At 42.8% G+C, this 22,831-nt stretch overlaps 1 long non-coding RNA gene across 1 annotated transcript in view; it reads left to right on the forward strand.

The window, feature by feature from the left end:
- Positions 1 to 22,831, forward strand: part of LOC138297354 (uncharacterized) — a 128,527-nt gene that overhangs the window by 13,681 nt on the left and 92,015 nt on the right. Inside the window, exons 2-3 of the long non-coding RNA XR_011204044.1 lie at positions 2,785 to 2,918; positions 8,680 to 8,813. This is a non-coding gene — a long non-coding RNA (uncharacterized lncRNA). The remainder of the gene's footprint in view (positions 1 to 2,784; positions 2,919 to 8,679; positions 8,814 to 22,831) is intronic.

The following is a 22,831-nucleotide window of genomic DNA, read 5'->3' on the forward strand; positions in this document are numbered from 1 at the left end:
CACTTCTAACAGTGTGTATTGTTTGGGTTATTGTGGCTCACACCTAAATTTCAACAGTTGTACAATGAAACCTCATATTAAACAAATACTGTCTTTCTCATTTGTGTATGGGAACATACCGGAAAAGAGATAATTGTGTAGGATCTGAGTGACCACGACTTCCCTGAGAAGTTCCAAAGAAGTCATGCGGTCGGATGTCTAAACATTCCTTTGATGTGGGAGACCAGAGGCACTGCTAGTTAGTCTGAGCAAAATGAAATATCAGGGTGACAGAGTTATTTACAAGTGGGTCAGACTTAGTCCCCCACACCATTAGCTATCCTGCTGCCTAGAAAGCCAGTAATCACATGTAGGATAATGAGAGCCCACCCAACAAAATGTCCCTCCATAACAATAGTTAAACACCGAGGGAGGAGTAGGACAAAAACATGCCTATTCCTAAATAATTACAAAGCAACACCTAGAGGCGATCAGGCAGACATGTCTGATAGCTCCATATCATACATGTGACACACAGGTGGGCCATAGGACTACAACAATGCCCAATGACGGACAGCAGATACCAAGACAAACACAGAGCACAAAGTTAAGGCATCCAAAGGCTTGTATCTTAGTGCAAAATTGTCACAACACAGACACACTAATTGTACCCTGTTTCATTGCAGAGGAACACGGATCTCCTGCCGATATGCCTGTCCCTGAGTTCCCTGATGACATGGATGACGAGCCCATAAACATCCCAGAAGAGACCATTCAAATGGTCCTTGAAAGCCTCCAAACCCCACCTTCAGTCACAAGGAGGAGCACAGAAGAAGCAGCCACCACAGGAGAACCACCTGCCACCCCAATTGTAAGACCTGCCAGCTCCAACACAGCTGAGGACTCTGACGACACTGGCACCAGCTTCAAAAGAACCGTCGTTGGGGTCCAGCGGGAGCTGGCCAAGGAGGTGCGGGTGGGGATGCAAACTATGGCAGCCAGCCTTGAGGGGGTGCGTTTGTGCATGATGTCTTCTGAAGATCAGGCAGCTGCTATGCAAGTCCGAACATCGCTCTTGCAGGAACTTTTAAAAACACAGAAGGAAATCTGCACAGCTGTCATCCAGTTGACACAACAACTACAACTGCAAGCCAGTCAACGTGTGCACGAATGCAACCTAGAACCCCTCAGGGCCGACCTGGCTGCCTACCATCGTGATGTGGCTGCCATTCTGAAAAACCAGCAGGCCCTCCTTGCTGCAGTACTGCCCTTCCTAACTCCACAGGGATCAGCCCCCGGGATGTCTGCCTCCATGTCTTCTAACACTGAGGTGTGTGTTGCCCCTTCACAACCAACAACAACAAGGACACACCAGGCAACACACACATCAGAAGAAGAAGACATGGAACAGATAACATTCACACGCAAGAGTACCCGGAAGCCCTAGTCCCTGCACCATGGCCTACTCTGACCAAGGTCCTACGTTTTGTCAAAGGCCAGTCTCACTACAACTACACTCAATGACTGTTTGGCAATCCACTGTATAACTTGTCCCCATTGCCAGTGAATGTCTCTCTCCAACTATTTTCCAATTCCTGTTCCTCTGCACTGTCTGTGACATCACCCCAGCATGTCAGGAGCATCATCCACACCCCTTCTGTAGGATCACCATGTAAGAATGCACCAGAACGGACTCAGCAAATATGGTGAATGGACAATTTGCACTACACCACCTATAAATAAATCGCACTTGCACACCTATTGTGTCTCTGTGTCATTTCACACTTCAACTGTGCAGTACCTAACTCCAAAGTGGCCGTGTGGCAACCATGTCGATTCTCTATAGTACTGTCCTGATTTCATGTATACTGAAACATCTGTGCAGTGGCCAGGATTGCATCATAGCCTTACCATACTGAGGAAAATAACTGATGAAGGAACTAAGCACACACAATCATGCTGTGTTGGACAGAATGATGCACCATCTATCGCTATTCCAGAGAACAAATGGTGGCTGAGAAATGTAGTGTCAAAGCCCAGCTCACCTGAGTTCTTGTTCAGTTCTGAGGGAGGTTGAAGACAATCCGACCCCACCCTGAAACTGCTTGTTCCAGCACACTAGTTTTTAAAACAGTGCACTAAGAACAGAAGCTCAAGGGAAGGGGGGAAGTGGATAAAATAAAAAAGAGAGACAACACCGTTCTTGCGTTTCCACTGTTGAAGTGCTGCACAAATCTGCGACCCTTTCTGACTTCTGTAGAAACTGGTGCCTAATGAAACATAAACAAAGAACAGATAAGTGCAACCTATTCCTAAATGGGTTCCTGACTATCCCTTTATTTATTAGAAATTATTTTCTAAAAGTACCTCTTGGATCCTGGTCTCTAGTTTCCAGGTTTGGAATGTGTTACTGCTCTGGGATGTGTTTTCTATTACTGTAAAGCTTTTTTCCCATATTTCCAGAATCTTTTATAAAACAAATACTGTACTTTTACATCAAAATACAGCATGTAATTTGTGCAAGTCCTTGATTTACTGTTTGCCTTGCTGTTAATGGTTTCCACTGTTCGATTCTTAAAAGTTCCATGAGAAAAAACATAGTTTGCTTCACAAAGTTCTGCAAAATATTCTTGTAACAAAGAGTTTGAATCACAATGTTCGTGGAAGGTATTTCGTTTCGAATTGTCTATACACGAATCCAGAAATTGTTGTCAAAGTTCTTTCAGGTAGTAAAAAGTTTTGCACTTACTTGTTGCTGGCAAGAGATACTGATCAGTCTAACCTTGTCTTCTTTCTCTTTTGCAGGTTACTCATAGGAGAGAGGCTGAAGCAAGGAGGAACCGGAAACCGGAAGAAGGAAGAGCCAGAAGCTGCGCCCATTGAAGTCAATGAAAGTCTGTAAAGAGCAGGAGTGCCAGCGCTGAGGGATCTGTTCTCAGGTAAGCGGGAGGTAGACGAGCACAAGCACTGGGTGAGGCTCGGGGGATGCCTTTTATAGACAGGGCTGGGTGTGGTTTGAAGGGCTGGGTGTGGTCCTCACATGCTGCACATGTTCTTGGAAGGTGTGCAGAGCTGGGTGTGGTTTGAAGAGCTGGGTGTGGTCCTCACATGCTGCACATGTTCTTGAAAGGTGTGCAGAGTTTCAGTTATTATGCAAATGAGTTGGATTAACACATGGCCTAGGGAGGAGTGTTTTAAAGAAGCCTTGGTAAAAGCAAGGCCCAATGTGTAAACAAAACAGCACATTAAACAACATACACAGAAGCCAAGGGGGGGGGAAGGTGAGATAACAAGAAAGGCTTTCAATAGTAAGTTTAAAAGGGAGCTATTACAGAACCCACTAGTGCAGTGAGAGGGGACATGCTCTTTGCTGTGTACAAACCCTAACAGTTGCCCCCCTCAAAGGCCCTCCTACAGGACGGGGTTTTCCTGGATTTTTTAAATAAAACCGTCTAATCAGCTGTGGGGCATGTACATATGATGCTGGTTCCCATGAATTCTCAGATTCATCATATCCTTTCCATTCTACTAAATAAAACAGACGTCCACTAATTCTTTTTGAGTCTTTTATGCTTTTCACTTCATATTCCAGATTTCCCTTAATTGGTATGGGTGGAGGTGGTGGTTCAGGTCGGGTTTTTGAGTTGTACGGCTTAAGCAAGGACACATGGAATGTAGTATGTACTGGATATTCTTTTGGTAAATCTAATTTTACTGTTACCGGGTTTACTATGGCAGTTATACTAAAGGGTCCAATGAAACGTGGTTGCAGCTTTCGGGATCCCTCTATGTTTAGGTTCTTTGTGGAGAGCCATACCTTGTCACCAATTTTATACATTGGGGCCTCAGACCTGTGTTTGTCTGCTTGTCTTTTCATGCTTTCCTTGTACTTTAATAAATGTTTCCTGGCTTTGTCTTGTATGTCACCTAACCTCGTTAGTCTGTCCGTTACTGTAGGCAACAGGGAATCTTCTAACAAAATGGGGATACCCCTGCAAGAAATAGAATGGTGAGCAAAGTAGAGCTGAATGCTCAGTATTATTATAAACAAACTCTGCTACAGGGAGAGCTTCCAACCATTCACTAGAATAATCAGCCAATAAACAACGTAGCATTTGAAGTAAGGTTTGGTTCAGTCGTTCAGTCTGTCCATCTGTCTCTGGGTGGAAAGCAGTTGATAAGGCCACATCTAGTTTCAGTTTTTCACATAATTTTTTCCAAAATCTGGAGTTGAACTGGCTCCCTCGGTCTGACACCACTTTGCTTGGCAAACCATGTAAACGCACAATTTCCCTTATAAAAATATCGGCAAATTCTGCCGCCGTGGGTAATTTCCGTAATGGTACAAAATGTGCCATTTTAGATAAAAAATCCACTATAACCAACACTGTTGTGAAGGATTTTACAGGTGGTAAACCTACAATAAAGTCTACGCTCACAGTGTGCCAAGGTTGTTTGGGTGTTGGCATTGGTATTAACAAGCCGTCAGGAGCCTTATGAGAAGATTTATGTCTTGCACAAATTGGACAGGTAGTGACAAATTGCTTAATGTCCTTTCTTATAGTGTCCCACCAAAAGTGTTTTGGGAATATTTTCCAGGGTTTTTACCCAACCAGGATGACCTGCCAACGGTGAGGCGTGATGCCAAATTATCACCTGTGTTTGTAATTCAGAGGTGGGCACGAACAGCATGTTGTCATGATACAATAAACCTCGTTGTATTGTGTTATGGGAATCCTTTAACCAATCCTGAGGTGCTATTTGCATGTGTGCATTATATAGATCTGTGATGAAATCCTTCTGTTGTACTGGTGCCAACAACTTTTGGGGAGGAATAATGGGTTCTCCTATTTTATCTTGTTTCATGTCTGAGGTATGTCCGTATCTAGATAACACATCAGATTGAATTTGTTGTGCACCTGGTCTATAGGTTATAACAAAGTCAAATGTGCTAAAAAAAATTAACCAGCGCATCTGACGTGGTGTTAGTGCTTTAAGTGATCCAAAAAACTGTAGGTTCTTATGGTCAGAAAAGATTGTAACTGGGCACTTGGCTCCCATTAAATGGTGCCTCCATTCTGAAAAGGCTACTTTGATAGCTAGTAGTTCCCTTTCAGCCACAGTGTAATTTTGTTCAGCTGGCAATAACTTTTTGGAATAGAAGGCTATAGGATGTAACTGGCCATCTACTGCATCTGGTTGAGAGAGAACTCCTCCTAAAGCTACTTGTGAAGCATCCGCTTCAACAAAAAAGGGCAAGTCAGGATCAGGATGTTTCAGAATTGGGGCTGAAGTGAACTTTTGTTTTAGGAGTTGAAAGGCGTGTGCCGCCTCATCAGTCCAAAGAAATTGTTGCCCTTTCCGCAACAAGGTAGTTATTGGGGCCGCAATGTCTGCAAAATGTGCAATAAACCTCCTATAAAAATTGGCGAAACCCAGAAATTTCTGAATATCTTTTACAGAGAATGGTTCTGGCCAATCAGCAATAGCCCTGATTTTCTTTACATCCATAGTTATTCCTTGAGGTGACAGGCAGTATCCTAAAAAGTCCACCTTGTTGACATTAAAAGTACACTTTTCTAACTTAGCAAAAAGATGATTTTCTTTTAACTTTGATAATACTGCACGAACATGTTGGGTATGTTCTTCTGAGTTCTTAGAGTAAATGAGGATGTCGTCTATGTATACTATGACACAAACGTCCAGGAATTCGTGTAGGACCTAATTTATAAAGAACTGAAAGGCCGCAGGGGCATTACATAACCCAAAGGGCATTACTGTGTACTCAAATAAACCAAACTTTGTCTTGAAAGCTGTCTTCCACTCATCCCCCTCTTTTACTCGGACCAGGTGGTAAGCTCCCTGCAGATCTAGTTTAGTGTATACAGTAGAATGTCTTAATTGATCCAACAACACAGGTATTAGAGGAAGAGGATATTTATTCTTTATTGTAGCCTTATTTAGTCCTCTATAATCGATACACGCGCGCAGGGATTTATCCGGCTTCGGGATAAAAAAGAGTGGAGATGACACCGGAGATGTGGAATGACGGATGAACCCAGACTGTAGTAGGTCATCTAGGTAGGTTCTTAAGTATTTGGTTTCTTCGTCAGTCAAAGCATATACTCTGTTATTAGGTAAAGGGGCCCCTGGGATAAGATCTATACGGCAGTCATAAGACCGATGTGGGGGCAGCACACTAGCCTTTACTGGATCAAAGACGTCTTTAAAGTCAGAATATTCAGGAGGGAGACTTGGTTCATCTTGTGTAACACTAGCACAGTGTAATACTGTGCTCTGTTCTGTACCTGCTTCTTGATAGCAATTGGTTCTACAGAAAGAGGAATCCAAAGTAACAGTTCTATTCACCCAATCAATTTTTGGGTTGTGAGTTGTTAACCAGGGTACCCCGAGAATCAAACCAAAATTAGGAGTATCTATCAGATCAAAGCTAATCACCTCTGTGTGCCCGTTCTGACAGACCATAACAAGTGGACTTGTTTGTTTTGTGATTAATCCAAATTAATCCAATGGGTCAATTCTGACCCATCCACTGCACATACTGCTTCTGGACAAGGCTTTAGGCACATAGGAAGTCCTAAGATTTCAGCTAACTTATTATCCACAAAATTTCCTGTCGCGCCTGAGTCCAGTAGGACAGGGAGAGAATGCCTCACTTGGGTAGTAACAATTAAAACGACCTGAATTATGAAATGTCTAGGTATGTGCGGTACTCGGAAGGCTGCAGCATTAGAGGTTTGATTAAGATGTTTTCTCGAACAAGTAACCTCTCCCCTTGTCGAGCTTAATCGTTTCCCGATTCAGTTGAGGAGGTGGAGGAAACAGTACCCTTTCGTGGAGTTTTAGGCTTTACTGGACATTCTCTGGCAAAGTGACCTGCCCTGCCACAATATAAACATAATTGAAATTTTCTCCTTCTTTCTTTTTCCTCTGATGTGAGTGGACCTCTGAGTGTCCCTATTTGCATAGGCTCTGGTTCAGGGAGTTTATTATCTGTGTCTTTCTTCTCGTGTCTAATAAAAGTTAACCGTGATTCCAGTTTGTATTTATCTCCCTTTCTTTCTCCTAGTCTATGTTCTAATTTCACAACTAAATCTACAAAGTCCGAATAGTCTTTTGGCAAATCAACGATATGAGCCAGCGCGTCTTTTAACTCGTCTCTCAAACCTTTATAAAAAAGGGAGACACGCTTTTCTTCTGGCCACTGTGTCTCGGTGAGTAAACGATTAAAACTAGTGAGATAGGTCAATAAATCCTTACTACCTTGTTTAAGATTTAAAAGCTCATTATCACTTGCCTGCATGAAAGTGTGTTTTGCAAAAAGGCTGGTCATGGTACGTTTAAATTGATTCCAATTATGGAGGATGGGATCATCTCTATCCACGAAAGGAATTGACCAATTGGCTGCTGTGCCACCCAAATAAGACAAGACGAATGCCACTTTCGTATCATCAGTAGGGAACTGTTGTGGCTTACAAATGAAGTGTAATTGACATTGATTGATAAACACATGGAATTTGTTACTATCTCCATGAAAACGTTCAGGTGCTGCTAAGGGCACAACATTAGGAACATTAGCAGTAACCTCAACTGGGGAAGGCAAAGTTGTATGTTTTGATGGCGCCCCTGTCTCTGAGGAGGTTTTAAACAAAGGCGTAGAAGCTGTGTTCCACTGAGATCCCCTAAATTTATACCTGCTTAAATCCTGTTTTAAAGAGGTATTCTCCATCTTTAATCTCTCTATTTCCTCTTGCATATGTTGCAAGATGCCAGACACTGATTCATTATGAGCCAAGTCCTCATTTAGGGCCTGCGCCATATCCGTGACGTCAATGCCCTCTATTTCTTCCCCGGTATTCATCGTCCACCAGAACTGACATTTTTTAAGGCTTGTGCTTCTGTCAAAGCCCAGCTCACCTGAGTTCTTGTTCAGTTCTGATGGAGGTTGAAGACAATCCGACCCCACCCTGAAACTGCTTGTTCCAGCACACTAGTTTTTAAAACAGTGCACTAAGAACAGAAGCTCAAGGGAAGGGGGAAGTGGATAAAATAAAAAAGAGAGACAACACCGTTCTTGCGTTTCCACTGTTGAAGTGCTGCACAAATCTGCGGCCCTTTCTGACTTCTGTAGAAACTGGTGCCTAATGAAACATAAACAAAGAACAGATAAGTGCAACCTATTCCTAAATGGGTTCCTGACTATCCCTTTATTTATTAGAAATTCTTTTCTAAAAGTACCTCTTGGATCCTGGTCTCTAGTTTCCAGGTTTGGAATGTGTTACTGCTCCTCTGGGATGTGTTTTCTATTACTGTAAAGCTTTTTTCCCATATTTCCAGAATCTTTTCTAAAACAAATACTGTACTTTTACATAAAAATACAGCATGTAATTTGTGCAAGTCCTTGATTTACTGTTTGCCTTGCTGTTAATGGTTTCCACTGTTCGATTCTTAAAAGTTCCATGAGAAAAAACAATGTTTGCTTCACAAAGTTCTGCAAAATATTCTTGAAACAAAGAGTTTGAATCACAATGTTCGTGGAAGGTATTTCGTTTCGAATTGTCTATACACGAATCCAGAAATTGTTGTCAAAGTTCTTTCAGGTAGTAAAAAGTTTTGCACTTACTTGTTGCTGGCAAGAGATACTGATCAGTCTAACCTTGTCTTCTTTCTCTTTTGCAGGTTACTCATAGGAGAGAGGCTGAAGCAAGGAGGAACCGGAAACCGGAAGAAGGAAGAGCCAGAAGCTGCGCCCATTGAAGTCAATGAAAGTCTGTAAAGAGCAGGAGTGCCAGCGCCGAGGGATCTGTTCTCAGGTAAGTGGGAGGTAGACGAGCACAAGCACTGGGTGAGGCTCGGGGGATGCCTTTTATAGACAGGGCTGGGTGTGGTTTGAAGGGCTGGGTGTGGTCCTCACATGCTGCACATGTTCTTGGAAGGTGTGCAGAGCTGGGTGTGGTTTGAAGAGCTGGGTGTGGTCCTCACATGCTGCACATGTTCTTGAAAGGTGTGCAGAGTTTCAGTTATTATGCAAATGAGTTGGATTAACACATGGCCTAGGGAGGAGTGTTTTAAAGAAGCCTTGGTAAAAGCAAGGCCCAATGTGTAAACAAAACAGCACATTAAACAACATACACAGAAGCCAAGGGGGGGGGAAGGTGAGATAACAAGAAAGGCTTTCAATAGTAAGTTTAAAAGGGAGCTATTACAGAACCCACTAGTGCAGTGAGAGGGGACATGCTCTTTGCTGTGTACAAACCCTAACATGTAGGCACCATGCAATACATAAATAGGAATTAATGCCGCATAATGTAAGGAATCATGAACAAATTACACTGCATCAATCACCCTCACAGAGTATACTTCCATGAAGGAAAGTCATGCTGAATCAGTACACACATGATGTAGGTCAGCAATGAAAGCAACAAGACAAGAGTGTGAACAACTCCTCATCTACAAAGATCTCCCTGAACTTCACACTGCTGTCCGACCTATCAATTTACCCACAATAACAAGTCTGGAAGCACTCTTTGTGAAGTAGGATACATACCGAAACAAAACCTTGGTGATCAATGCACACTACCAATGGTGGGTCTCCCACATGGTGGATACTTACCAAGTTAGCACACGGGTAGCTGGGATGTGAAACCTCAATTTCCTGGGGATGGCGAGCATAGGACACAAATGTCATACTAAAACATTCTGCTACACTGATGTCAAGGCCATGATAATGTAGCACCTAACGCATCATGTAAAGGGTTAACTAAATATTTATTTCAATTGAGTAATACAAGAGGCAACTAAGGGAAAGGTAAACCTACACTAATCTAACCTGACTACTACTAACCCACAACTGTCCCTAACTAACCTAAGCTAAACTTACTCTACACATGTAACGAAACGATCTAAACATCAACCCCCCACCCACCATTATGAGACAAGACACATGCAGGACAACACTTACTAACCTACACACATACTATACTATCCTAAACAAACATATATTTTTGTGACATTTTCAGAATTTTCTTTTTTTTTGTTTTGTTTTTATTTTTTTATTTTTTTTAAACAGGAATCCCAACATTGCCCCCCACCCACCCACCCACACAAAAATATAAGATAGAAAGAATAAGGACCCCCCACCCCCTTCCCTAACACTAACTAAGCTAATTACCTATACTTATCCTAATACTAATCCCCAAAACCTAACTAACAGTAGAAAATAGGAAAGAGGTGAGAGGGGAGGGGTAAAAGTTCAAGAGGGCAAAAGTGCTACAGATTTGCCCTCCGTAGTGTGCGCCTGATGGAGCGGACCTTCTTTTTGATGTAACTCATGTCCTCCCTCAGGTCGTCCACCTTTTTAACTAACTTGTCCAATTTTCTGGTCAATGCCAGGAAGGCAGCTGGGTCCACAGGAGGGTCTGTGCTGGTTTGTGTGCCGGCGGAGGTTGATGTTGTGGCATGAGTTGGTTGGCCACGGGAGAGTCCTGCTACCACCACACGGCTGGGTCCAGGTCTGGAGGAAGATGCAGGGTCCATTGCTGCAGACGTTGCTGGGTCCACTTGGGCAGACCTGGTGGATGTGGTGTTGGTGGTTGGTGGTGGCACTGTAGGGGGAGCCTGTGGTGTGGCCCACCACGCCCCGGAGGCCCGATCAGAATGGTACTTGCGGCCCATCCTCCAATACCCACACTGCACCTGCAGGATGTGCCTGTATCTCATGGCACGGCGCTCAAATTGGTTGCGATCTGCGGCACTCATGTTTGCAGCTGTGAAGAGAAAAGGCAAATATTTACCTTAGGATTTGCATTGGGTGGAATAGCACAATGGGTTACTTGTACATTACTAGCAATGTATTGGTTGCAGCAATTGTCACAACATAGTTCACGGAAGGGCTCAGAGGAAGTACATGTGAAGCATGCATACATAAGGGCATATCACACCTAGCATATCCATGTCTCTACATGATGGATGACATCACCCTAAACTACTCATCCAAATCATACCTAAGGCATTTGACATCATGGCAGCAACTCTTCCGCATACTGACTTCACTACATATGTCACTCTATGTGATAACAATCACACTCCTCACTCAATGCCATTTGGAATTAGTTGTGTGCTAAGATTGAACCCATGGGCCATAACCAAATGTCTACACTAGGGGCCAGATGTAGGAAGTTGGAAAATGCGACTAGCAATTTGCAATGCAGAACGTTGTCGTTGACACCGTCTGCAAGTCGCTATGGGGTCGCTAAGACCCACCTCATTAACATCAATGAAGTGGGTTCCAAGTTGCGCCACCTTAGCGACTATGGGCACTCACGGGGATGGAGGCCTGCTGGGAACAGCAGACCTCCATGGCCGTGACTGCTTTTAAATAAAGCAGGTTATTTTTCCCCAAGTGTAGGCCGTTTACCTGAAAGGAAAATGAGCTGCACTTAGAAATAAATTACAACAACTTCAATCTTGGATAATTTCACGGTAGTTAGTGGTCCCTTGGACCACTGGCTGTTTTGTACAGGATTATTTAGGTCCACTCACAAAGGTGAAGGGTTACAATGGGGACCCCTTCCAGTAAGCAAGTGGGTTACCATCCACTTCAAGTGGATGATAACAGTGACTCACTTTGCAACCACGTACTCGTTTGCAAATGGAATTGCATACCACTGTGAGTTGCAAATAGGTCTGAAAAACCCCTTCATATTTTGGATTTGGACAAGCAATTTGCAAATATGTTCATAATCACCAAATACATTTCGGAATAGGAAACAGACGTTTGCAACTCACAAACAGAAATTTATGACATTTGCAACTTGTAAACAGTTTGCTACATCTGGCCCTAGGTACTAACTCAAGTCACAAAAGGTCTCAAGTACGTGTAACATACTGGTTGCTACAGTCCTAGGTACCCTGTTTCGCATTAACATCCTAGTCTTTGATGGTGGTGTGGGAAGAACAACCAACTATCCCATGTTCAATGCACACCCAGGAGTGTATAGAAAGTTAAACAAGTATGTGCCTTCACACACAACACCTATGAATGGCTAGCAACATGTTGTAGTCAGCCAAACATTGTCCTATCCAAGGTCCACACATGTCTAAATGATATGACTTAGGCCAACATGACATACTATCAGTGAGGCATGTTTAACAACACACACAGAGGAGGTAGAACACACATTCTCATGATTCGACAGAACACCTAGGCCATTGCACTCAAGTCACACACACTTCTAGTTCACCTTGTGGAAGTACATGCCCCCGGAAGATCCAACCTACAGTGTACACAGTCCATCCTCAAATAGGAAGAAGCACTTGTCATCAAAGCCATGTGCCTAAGCTATATGGGAGACTGTCAGTCTGATATGCAGACTCAGTTCATGCCAAGTCCCCGACCAAGTCTTACATTGACCAGTGTATTCCAAATGACTCATCCCATTCCCCATTGCGGCCCAACTGGAATGACCTACAGCCCCTCAATCTGAGAGATGGCTAGGTATTGCTTTACAGAAACATAAGTCCAATTTGATATCACACTAAAACAACAATGCAAATGAACGGCCAGCGCATCAAATCATGAATACTCTTGAACACACAGTAGTCCATCATGCTTCATTACCAAACAATGAATATAGCACTCAGGCGACACTCACTGTAGGTATCGGGGTCGTCAAAATGTGCCACCTCTCCCACGGTGTACGGGGCTGGTCCACCTGTAAAGCATGAAAGGAAGAATATACTCAGACTGGGTGAACTGACAAATCATTTCAGTTACAATGACACTGTGTGAATATGACATGGTAATGATACACTTCCCCACATGCTCATACTGCATGGATGACTTTGTATTCAACATTAACATTGGATGAGTCTCCTGCTACAGTTACACACCCTACTACACACATGCAGTGGCCAGGACAGTCAGGTGTCGTCCAAGTTCACCCTCCATTAGTATGCCCCAACAATAATGTTATCCATACATCTCAGCATGTGCATCCCAGAGAGACATCCCAAAACTGGTTCCATGAGGACTGCATGACCACTCACAATCAAACAGGCTAGGTGGACATGTTCAACACACAGCAACCACACACACATGTGACATATCTGTGGACAACATATCTAACTTCATGTGTCGTGAAGGCAACACACATGTGTAGCATCATAATGGGTTACAAATTTTCTGTCTAGCTATGGCGTCTACATATGTAGGTATGTTGTTTCTACATGACTTACTCACTGGCCATTATGACCTGTAGAGTACAAAAAGAGCCGTTCACGTGTTGCTTGTCTGACACAAATGCAACACTACATTACATACAGCTACAGGCATCTGGTATGTGTAGAAAAAATGAGCCATCTGACTGCTAGCATTGGTCTTCATAAACATTGTGCAACAAATACACATTAGGGCACATTTGTATACCTTTGTAGCGCAGCATTTGCATCATTTTGTGACGCAGAGAGGGGCCAAACTTGCAAAATACATATATATGTTGTAAGTTGCTGCTGTTATTGCGTGAAAATGTGGTGCAAAAATGGGGATATATGTGTATAAACATGGGCCTAGGTTTCCCTAGCATTACACACAGTCAGCTACTTATCTAGCAGATTGGGTAACAATCATCACATGTTCCCACACAGATTTCTATTATTCCCATGTAATTGATTTGTACTCACCAACATGGCCACCAATCCTGATTCCCAGGTGGTCCAGCAGGTCCTGTTCCCTGGTGATCAGATCTGCCCAGCGGTGCTTCAATTGATGGACAGTGCGCATGCTCCCGTAGACCCGGACCAGGTGATGGCGCATCTTCTCCCACCGGATTTTCCTTGCCTCCGTGTGACACCCCTGTATCACACGGCCCCCAGCCTCCAGCATCAGTGGGAGGAAATGGCTAACTAGCCATATGAATCCCCCCAATTCATCCTCACCCATCCTGGACAGGCGAGGCCTACCTGACATATTGAAAGCAAGAGTAATTGACAAATGAAATAAGAAAGTAAAAGTGGGAAATGGGGAAAGGTAGAGGTGTGAAGGAAAATGAAACAGGAGAAAAATAGCCCAACTAACCCCAAAAACTATGCTACCCACAACAGACTCCCACAGACAATACAAACATAAACAGGAATAGACAATACTAGACTAAACAGACTGAGACAATGTTATGCAACAAGAATAGATTCACAAAAAGACAAAATACAAGGTACACAGGACACAAAAGCAGTAAAACACAGGACAACACCTTTCACACAACCACACAGTCTAGATAAATCTGAGACTGCAAAGTGAAAGTGGAAGTTAACTCCCAGTACAGATTTTGTAAACAGGATATCCTATTACATCACTTCCTGCAGAAAATGGCCGCCGTTTTTATTTTCCCGTTATGCGTCATATTTTCACGCATACACAATTGTGCGTCATTTTTTTTGACGCATAACATTGCACATGATGCTGAGTCAAAAAATATGATATGAATATTAATAATTTGTTAAGGTACATGAGATGACCAACATATTGTCCATGTTGCGGCAATTTTACCACGCATACATCATGGGCGTAATTTTTTTCCACGTACAGTAGTGCACATGATGCTGAGTCAAAAAATATGATATGAATATTAATAATTTTTTAATGTACATGAGATGACCAACATATTGTCCATGTTGCGTCAATTTTACCACGCATACATCATGTGCGTCATTTTTTTCCACGTACAGTAGTGCACATGATGCTGAGTCAAAAAATATGATATGAATATTAATAATTTTTTAATGTACATGAGATGACCAACATATTGTCCATGTTGCGTCAATTTTACCACGCATACATCATGGCCGTCATATTTTTTCCACGTACAGTAGTGCACATGATGCTGAGTCAAAAATTATGATATGAATATTAATAATTTTTTAATGTACATGAGATGAACAACATATTGTCCATGTTGCATCAATTTTACCACGCATACATCATGGGGGTCATATTTTTTCCACGTACAGTAGTGCACATGATGCTGAGTCAAAAAAATATATGCTGGAAATTATACTTTGATGGCTAAACATGTGAAACTTTTGGATACATTTATAATTGACTCTGCATTCTGTGCACTCATGTACATGAACAAATTATGATGCCCATGCTGTATGCGTCGAATTTTGAGCAATTCTTTTTTATTATGTCTTCATGTTTTTAACTTGGGGAAGGTGATTTGTCATGGTCAAACGGTGCTATGTGTTACACATTTGTGGTTGGATATGACACATGTCTGTTGTTGTATGTATAGAGGGCATTCACACTGTAATGTTTAGGATACGTTAAATAATGTCTTGACCATATTTGTCAACATATTTTGGGTAATTGCTGATGGCTGTTTTGAAATGATGGATGGGATACCATGATGTATTCCTTCTCCAAAATGTGGCCACAATTATGATGGTGATGCTTTTATCTGTAGTCCTAACAGGGAGTGCAATAGTCACTTACAGTTTTTATCGGGCTAACCATGTCCCATTATGATTTTGTGTTTCTGATTTGTGTTGGACTTTTGACATGTAGCCCACACATGTGCCTTATGCATGTGTTTAGTTCACAAGTACAAGATTCTTGTATGTTTGGGGGCGGTAGAGGTGGACTTAGGCCCCCAGCACCCTAGGATTTAACCATCCAGAATAGCTACTGTATCCATGGGTTTTATTTATTATATTATGGCAAACGTGCAGCAGCAGGCTAATGTAAGGCCATATGGTATGAATGACTGTTGACCATTCATTCATCTCATTATCCCATTTGACGTTTGCAGTAATGATGATTTTGAGCAAACTTGCATTACATTTTCCAATGACTATGTTTGCAAGACTCTCAGCGTTCCTGATGTGCTGATGAAAATTATTTAGTTGTTGTCTGTGTCCCTTTCTGCATTAACTGGTTTAGTGGCATGTTACATTCTTCCTGCTAGGTTCAGACTGGGACACAACTGTGATGGTCTACTTTCAAATATTAGGTTGATTGTATGACATATGTGTACATGTGTGTTGGAATGTGGATCCACTATCACCTGTCTGGGTGTATGTTGTCACTGTGACTTCAAGGTCTCCTCCTGAGTTAGTGGCAGCTAATGTTGTTCCAATTGTGTATTGCTCATCTCACACACTTGAGAGAAGCCATTGATGACATGGTCACGTACACATGGATGGTCCCACCCTGTTTCTGAACACGTGTGATGTGACTTTCAAATGATCTAAATTTTTGGGCTGGGTGAGAGACTGTCTCAGGTGTTTGGATCCGGCATGTGTGATTGCCACATTTGTACTCCTGTTGGCCTCTGTGTATGGTAATGTATCATGTCACATCCTACCCTCTGTGCATACATTTGTGATGTTATTTTGGTTGTGATGATTGTTATAGCATTATTGCTCAATGAGACGACATTCTTCTTCAGCAATTTCAAAATAAAGGTGGTCAGAAATGCATAGGCCAAAGCATGATGTGGTGTTTGTTATCTGTGTTTATTTACAATTGTGCTATACAAGTTATTAAGATACATTAAGAAAAAAAATTGTTGACAAGCTGTTGGCGCCTACGCACTCCTGCTGCCGTGTTAGGTTGTTCCCCCTCCTGTTGCCGGCCAGCATCCTCCTCTTCGTAATCCTCAGGCATGTCTGGGTCCAGTTCAAGGAGGGGAATATTCCTTTTTACACATATATTGTGCAATATGGCACAAGTGAGTATGATCTTACAGACCATCTCTGGGGAATAGAGTAGGCTACCGCCAGTGATGTCAAGGCAGCGGAACCTTGACTTTAGGATCCCAAAGGTCTGCTCCACAATGCTGCGTGTCCTCTTGTGGGCGTCATTGTATGCCCGCTCAGCAGCAGTATTTGGGTTCCCAAATGGTGTCATTATCCAAGGCTGGATGCCATACCCCTGATCAGCTGAAAGAGAAACACAGAATGGGATCAATTAGATGTAGGAGGCACTGTTGTACGGATCTTTGATGGCAGTAGTTGTCTTGTGTTGTCTGTGACTCTTTTGTGTACTAATGTGACAACCTATGGTTGTTGGTGAAAACTTTGGCATTTAGTTTTTTTCCTTGGCTGAGCAAGTGTTTGTTGCCTAACTGGTTGTCAGCAGGATGTATTGGTTTTTCAAGTACAGTGTGCCCTCCCTAGCATTGTGACTTGTGATACAGGTGTCCGTGTGTCCTCACTGGGGGTGTGATGATAGTTCCATGCAGAGTTGAAACATGAAAGTGCATTTGAAACTTTCATATGAACATACCCAGGCCATCCCATACATTTAAACTTATGCATTGTATTGGTGTACAGGTTATTGTGAGACTTCCAATTTGCAAGGTGACATTTAGGCAACCACAGTCATTAATGTCTTCACATTAAGCTGTAGAGTAAAATCCAATGTGTGACAGGTTCAATGGTGACTTCTGAAACATGGCTAGTGATGTGAGTACCTCAGTGTGTTCCTGTCTAGATGTTGCTGTTGTGGTGTATGTGTTGTTTGTCCTAGGGGGTTTCTGTGCAGTGTGTATATGAGTTTGTTTTTTATCCTTACCAACAAGTAGTCCATTGCCATATCGTCCATCCTGGAAGTGTTGGTTGATGGTGCAGTGACGGAAGATGAATGCGTCATGTACACTCCCAGGATATTTAGCCACAATGTTGGTGATCAGTCCTTGGTGATCGACTATGGCCTGCACGTTGATTGAATGTGTGTGCTTCCTGTTGCGGTAGAGGTGTTCTGTTGCAGCAGGTGGCACAAGACGTATGTGTGTGCAGTCGATTGCACCAAGGACGTGCGGGAAGCCACTGATGGCGTAGAACCCCTGTTTAGTTTCCTGCTGCTTCTGCAGTGTGTTAGGGAAGCAGATGTGGCGGGGTGTCAGGCGAATGATGGCATCCAGTACTTTAGGCAGGAATGCGGAGAATGATGATTGTGATATTCCACCAACCAGGGCACCAGTTGTCTGAAAGGAGCCACTTGCCAGCAGGTGAAGTACGGCAAGCAGCTTTGTTTCTGTTGGGATAGTGCGGGGAGTCACTAAAGTGGGGGCCAACTGCTGTTCAATATTTCTCAGCAGCTGCTGAATGGCCTGCCAGTTCAACCGGTACCTCTGGATGATGTCCCGTTCCCTGAGGCCATGCAGGGTTGTTCTTGGGCGGAATATCCTCTCCTGCCTTCTGCGCTGTCTTTGGGCTCCCTGCTGTTGTTGTTGTGGCTGCTGTTGTTGTTGCAGGGCTCTGCGTCTATGTGCACGCTGAAGAAAAAGCACCTCCATGTCTCCCTGTTGCTGCTCTGCTGCTCTGCTGCTCTGTTGTTTGTTCTGTGTGTTCTGATTAAGTACAGGTGTGTTTGCCCCATTTTAACGCCTGCCCTGACCCAGGCGTTAAAATTTCATGATATTCGTGCTTTGCGTCATTTTTTTGCGCCGCCTACCGTGCGGGAGTAATTTTTGCCCGGAAGCATAAATACGACGCACCGCTGTGTACGTTGTTTTTTGGACGGGAACGCCTACCCTGCATGTCATTAACGCAGGGCGGGGTGCCGCTTCCAGAAACTGACGCACATAGCGCCATTTTCCTTTTGCGCCGGCTCGGGCGTCAGGGTTTAAATATGGGGCAACGTTTGCGCTGAATGTGCGTCAACATTTTTGACGCACATTCGGCGCAAACGGAGTATAAATATGCCCCTTTGACTTTGCCCGTGCATGAGGAATTTCTGGACCATGGTCACCATGCAATTCCCACTTGCAAAGGCAAAATAGTAAAATGCCTCACTAATAAAATGTTTTGAGTCTTTGATTCATCCACCATTCCTTGAGTCTGTTTCCTCACACCTGTTACCACTAGATGAATCTCACCATGCGACAATTAGTACAATATGTGCAATCTGTGTAGTCTTTGCAAATATAATTTTAATGCAAATAGGAATTTGTTGTCCTTTCATCCTTTTCATAGGCGGAGCGACATTCACCCTTCTAATCTTGAACAAATATTTTGAGGGCATGCTGTAAAGATTCTTGTCATCCACGGAGCTATATGAAGCCAGAAATGTCTTCATTGCAAAAGAGAATTCACAAAATATATTTGCATGTTTCCTATGCGGTATTATTAGGTTAAAGAACTGAACAAACAAAAAAGGGGGTAGAGTTGTAGGCATTAGTGCAGGTACAAGGTGACTGTGGCAACGGCTTCAGCATTGAAAGTTTGAGTATTGTTCTGTGTTGTGTTATACACCTCAGGAAGCCTACAGTCAAACTATGAAATGTTTAATGCAAAGTAGCAGACAGCAAAGTAAAAGATCAACGACAATGACAATTCCAACTGACCACAGTTCCAACTAGAAAACAATCTATTGGAGCTAAGACCTGAAATTTATCTAAAATCAACAGTTCTCTCAATTCAAGGCAATGCAGCATGATAACTTGACAGAAACTTGTTACTCTCAGCGAAAACCGACCTAATGTGCAACTAATAGGATCCTCTCCTCAAGGAAGGAAAGAACAGCATTTTTATAATCGGAGGTACATATATGAGTGCTGTCATCCACATAGCCAAGTTAAGCAGCATCTCATTTCACTGACAGAGGTAATTCATATAAATGATCAATATCAACATTGAAAGTATTGTCTGCATTATGTAGTAAGCTGACCTAGCATCTTGTTTATCAGACTACAGAAACGTAAAACTCATTGCCACCTACATTCTCATTTACTTAAACTAGGTTATACCCAAAAATTGCTATAACATTAAAATTCAAAAATACAAATTAAACAAACTATTCATCCTATTGCTAACAGTGTTATGACTACAAGGTCCAATAGTATAAATTAGGCTAGGCAAACAATACATCCCATATGTGAAAAACCTTTTAACTTGCTTCAACCTGTTTTGCATATAAACCCTCATATTACCGCACTCTGCATATTTTACTCAACCAATCTATAAATTACGGAATTAATTTGGTCCTCCATTTCTGTAAAATTAATGAATGTGCTATCAGCACTGATATAAATGTATCATAATTTGGAATCTCCCTTCTGCTCCCTGTATGGGGTAATAATCAAGGGAATAGCCAGAAAATTAAAATACTTCCAACTTGGCCCATACCTGTACTCACACCGAGCATGAGGCAAGCAGACTCTACCCTCCTAGGAAGAGTTACCTTCACCCTTTAATCATCTACCCATCCATATGTACATCCACCCTTTCACTTACTCGCCCATTGAAATATCCACATATTCATATATCTATACTTTCAGCCATCCATCTTTTCACTTTTCCCCATCTTTCCATTCCTCACCCTTCCATTCATTCACTCTATAACCTATCGATCCTTCGGGTCTTTCATCTATCCTCTCACCATTCCATCTATCAACCTTTTTACCCTCCCATCTTATCTTTCATTTTTTCTTCCTTATGTCCTTTTACTTTTCCTTCCTCATCCTTCCTCTTTTCTTCCCATTCTTTCCATCCTCCTTGTATTTGCCTACCTTTTGTCTTGCATCATTACTTTTTCTTTTTTACCTTTCTCTCATGCTTACTTTTTCTACTTGACCCTCTGAGTTTTCTCCTATTTTCTGATTTTATGCATTTTCTTTTTCTCTTTCCGGTGCTGTGCATGTCTGCTCCCTCCTACTCCCTTCTGTCATGTATTCCCTAACAGTATTGTTGACAAGCGCTTTGTCACCAGTGCTGAGGGCAGAGGAGGCTCATAAACAACTACTTAATGCTTAGTAGAACCCACCTCACCAGTCCATGGATCCCAGTGGCATCCCATGCTTAAGCTGCTTAAGTGGGGGTGGGGGAGGGTCCCTATGCCCCAGGTAATAATTCATCAAGGGTAGCATCGATTCTGCAGAGTTTGAACTGAAACTAGGCTTTTATGATATTCAAATATGTATTTCCAAAAGTTATTTGTTGACATGTAGGATTCTATGCACGTCACCCCTGCTAACCAATGCTAAAGTGTCTCCTCCCTTTCCTTACAAAAATAGAAAAAAGTCACTATTACATAGTACTACCTGTACCTAGGGATTGAAAATTAAACACTGCTAGTGGGCAACAGCACTCATTGTTCTACCCACTAAAGTAACACTGTAAAACATGTCTTAGGCCTGCCTCTCCAGCTTGTAGTGTAGTTTTAAACTGCCATTTCAACCTGGCAAAATAAGACTATTCCCAGGCCTAAACCTTACTTTTTAATACTTATAAGTCACAACTAAGGTAGGCCTTAACCACGTTCAGGGCAGGTCACATGGTATATAAAAAGTAGGACAGGTGGGTCTGGTCTAAGTCTTACATGTCCCAGCAGTGAAAAACTTGTAAAGTATTTTTTCACCTTGTAAAGCTATCTCTCACAAAGATTGACACTGGGTTGCCTTATTACACTTAATAAGTGATTGTTTCAGATTGGGAGCAAATTAAGAAATTATGTTTACACTAAAATTAACTGTAATTTTAAATCCTCTTTAATGGTAAAGTCAGATTATTATTTACAATTTTGAAAATGCCACTTTTATAAAGTTGCCAATTTTCTGCCCACACCAACTGTGCTTTTCTGCCAGTGTCCTGGGTCACATGACTGTGAATGCCTCAGCTGTTCTGGGTTGTGTATTTATTACACGTCATAGGACTTATCTGCAGCTTGCGCAAAAGAACCAGACAGCATGCCTTCCAATGCTTTTGACACCCTAGACAGTTTGAGCCAGGACCAGAGGAAGGAGAAGAACTACCAGAACCAGTTTTGGAAAAAGGTCAGGGAATTCCCCCATACTAAGGCTGATGCAAATAAGAGACCTTCAGGAACCTCTCATCAGAACACTACTAGACCCGTGGAAGATTCAAAAGGAGGACTGCCCTGCTGCCAGAAGGACTGATTTGTTGGCTGAAGAAGTAAAATTGGACCTGCTTGCCGGGATCCCAGGCAACCCAGAGTGACTCCAAGGGTCAGTAGGCTGACCTCTTGTGTGAGCCACGGGTTCCCAACAAGCTTCAAGAAGCCTCTCTGCAACTGCCCAACTTACTAGAACCAACTGGGCATGCTTTGGATCTGCCTGAGCCCTGCTGCTAGCTTCTGCTGGAGTGAATCGTGATCCCCAAGAGGTACCTCCCCATCAGGTCATGGACCCTTGGCTGGCATCAGTGAGAACTCCTCTTCAAGAAAAGGTGTAAATCCTGAGGACTGGGCTCCTCGCGACCGTGGAGGGACCGCTTTGTGCCAAGGATCCGCCACACACGACGACCGACAATGCGAAATTCCACCGTATGCGATGACCACCAACACAAGGCCTGCAATTTGTGCTGATAGCAACCGTGTGCGACACTCAACCAGCTCATAGCTCCAGTGACGACTGGCTCTTTGCGTTACAGCTATGAACATCTGCGATACTCGACCTGCTCCCTGTGCCGAAAGCCTTCTCCTCGTACCAATGCAAATGGAACCCTTTTCACCAGACTTGAGAAGGTAACTCTTCAGCAAAACTTACCAGGCTCCTGTTTCCAACTCACGCTCCATTGCAGTCAACCGCGCTTGTGACTTTTCCCAATCTAGCACAACCAAATAACCACAAATGGGGCTTTGTGGCTTGTTGGTGTTATTGTTACTGAAACCTTTAAAAATCAATATCTCTTACTCTACTGATTGGATTTTTGTTGTTCTGATATAATTTTTAGGTTGAGCGTAAGCGTTTGACCTGGTGTATTCTTAAGTATACTTATACTGTGGGTTAAAGTGATCTCATTTGTTGGTTGCAGTGTCCTTTAAAGATTCTTGCTCGCTAGTAGTCAGTTCTGCCTTTTTCTTCCTCCTTTTTAT

This window comes from Pleurodeles waltl, chromosome 5 (genome assembly GCF_031143425.1).
Source record: "Pleurodeles waltl isolate 20211129_DDA chromosome 5, aPleWal1.hap1.20221129, whole genome shotgun sequence".
NCBI lineage: Eukaryota > Metazoa > Chordata > Amphibia > Caudata > Salamandridae > Pleurodeles > Pleurodeles waltl.